The 2500-nt window shown below is 38.2% G+C and overlaps 1 protein-coding gene across 1 annotated transcript in view; it reads left to right on the forward strand.

Moving 5' to 3' along the window:
• The first annotated feature begins 1081 nt into the window (after nt 1-1081).
• esco2 (establishment of sister chromatid cohesion N-acetyltransferase 2) overlaps nt 1082-2500 on the forward strand; it is a 10601-nt gene continuing 9182 nt past the window's right edge. The window contains exon 1 of the mRNA XM_034900746.1: nt 1082-1226. The gene's annotated coding sequence lies outside the window, so the exon portion shown is untranslated. The remainder of the gene's footprint in view (nt 1227-2500) is intronic.

Here is a 2500-nt window from a genome sequence, read left to right on the forward strand (position 1 = left end):
CCTAGCCTAGCCTATCCTATCAGTGTGTGTGTGTGTGTGTGTGTGTGTGTGTGTTATCTAACAACAAACTTACTTTCATATTTATCTTTTCCCATGTAGATCGTGTGGGGGGGGTTCACCACTGACCGAGAAACAACAAAAACATAATTAATGGACTAAATCAGCGCAGAGTCGCATTAAGTCTCACAATAATGGCTAATCACTGCTAGCATCACTGCTAGCCTAGCTAACAGTACAAGTTAGCTTACACTCACCGGCACTTGTGAAGTAAAACACCATTTTACGTGGATTTAAACTCGCCCCTTACAACTAATATCAAGTGTATATCGTTAGAAAGCTTACAGCTAAATATGAATTATGAAACAAATATATTAAACTGTGTGCCCTGTGTCACTTTTCGCATGTACGAGTTGACCCGGGAAGTTAAAAGCTAGCTGCGCTAAGCTACAAAGAATTAGCATGTAGCTAAAAGGAAGTACCGACGTTTGTTTTACAAAATAAAAGTCAGGCTTTTGCGGTTGCTGGCATGAGACTTTGGAACAAGTTACCCCCTGATGTTGGCACTATTCCTACTACAGATTACTCGTTTTATGTCCAACGTATCATATCAAACTATATCTGTTTAGTCTGGTTTTTAATCCGTAGCAGACAACTTCATTGTCCCGTTGCTAGGCAACCTTTTCTGATTTTACTCTTTCTGTTGTGTGAAGTGTGTTTTTGACTCTTGGTTTCCGATGTGAAACACTTTGAATACCTGCTAATTGCTGTAAAGTGCGGTTTAAATACATTTTTGATTGATTAATTAATTGATCACCGCCAGCACCGAATCGTTGTTTCCCGCCGCCAGCGAACGTCAAAGAGAAAGAAGACAAATTATCTTTTATTTTGAAGGCAAGGACCGGAAGTCCCTCCTGGTGGTAACTCGGGTAAGAAAAAGAACAACTGAGTTTGGAGCATAGACTTTATATTTATTAATATTAACTAAGGTTTGGAGTGAATAATCTGACTTTAATGGCGAAATATTAATAAAAAAGGAATAACAAATAATATGCTAAAAAAAAAAAAAAAGACTGTTAAGAAAATGTAGTGTTTCCGTTTCCGGTTCCGGTTCTGTCGAGTCTGGCGCGCACTTCAAAACACAGCGAAGAAACGCGGGCAGAAGAAGCAGCGACTCTAACTTATTACCGACACTTATCGTTTAATACAGCACGACGGAACCGTGTCCGGTAAGAACCGTTATATGTGCTTCGTGGTTGTGTGTTTACGTGGCTGACGCACTGCGTCTTTCCCTCCTAAACGACGTTGACGTAAAAGTAACGTAAGAAGCGTCCCGTTAAACAAGTGTCCGAGATCTAGGTTTAAAACACAGATTACCATGGCAACAAACGGTTAAAATAGGATCTATATCGATGTGTATCGTTACAAATCGAGACGTTAGCTAGATAGTCATCTTTCGTACAAGCTAGTAATCCCGCCAATTACCCTTTCATCTCCATGTTAGCTGTTTAAATAACCGCTGCGATAGCTAACGCTAAGCTAACGTTAGCTACGTTCATGTTGGGCTAAATTCACATTTGAGCACAAACGAGTTGAAATTCGGTGTTTAAGGCGATATGGTAACTTGAGAACACGGTTCGTTATCCAGATCAAGCCTCTATACTCTCCTTGCACTGGTGTTGTGACAGTCACGCGGCACTAACGATAAAAATCTGGTGATTTAACATCAAAACACAAAAGTTACAGAAAGAGGCTGTCAGTCCCCGATGTGAGTCGAGTGAAGCTGTGAGTTGCGCATGCGTCACTTTGCGACCAGTAGCACAGAAGATGCTAACGAGAGATTTCAGAATCAGAATCAGCTTTATTTGCCAGGTATGAGGACACATAAGAGGAGTTTTTCTTTGGAGCATCGATACTCACAATGTGCCTACACATACAAAACAACCCAAACCAAAAATACACACTAATATATACATACTAATATATATATATATATAGACTCTAAACAGAAACAATATAGAGGCATGAAGAGTTAAATAAAAGTATTTAAATGTGGAGCATAGTGCAAAGAATGCTGGGATAAATAGTATTATGTTATAATATTACAATATGAACAGTTCTGAGATAGGAAATGGGAATGATGAATAAATAATAAATGTCTGTAATGTCATGTTTAAATGGACCTCCTTACGACAAAAGACACAACAAAAGCTGTCAGTTGAATGGTGTTTGGAGCTAACGTTAGCATAGCATCAACCATACAGAAACATAAATAAACTTGTCTTAAACAAAGAAATAAACGCTTGTCTCACAAAATGCGGTTGAATTCAGAAGCTATCTAACTTACATTTTAACAAATTATTGTATTCACTCCAAACAGTAAGATTCTTTAAAAAAAACAACGAGTTGCAACCCTCGTATGCACTTGTTGATTTAAAGCTGCCTAATTATTGTAATTATTATAATAATTATACTGAATCCATCTAGCTTGCACCATCTCTGT

Source organism: Etheostoma cragini, chromosome 18 (genome assembly GCF_013103735.1).
Source record: "Etheostoma cragini isolate CJK2018 chromosome 18, CSU_Ecrag_1.0, whole genome shotgun sequence".
Classification (NCBI taxonomy): domain Eukaryota; kingdom Metazoa; phylum Chordata; class Actinopteri; order Perciformes; family Percidae; genus Etheostoma; species Etheostoma cragini.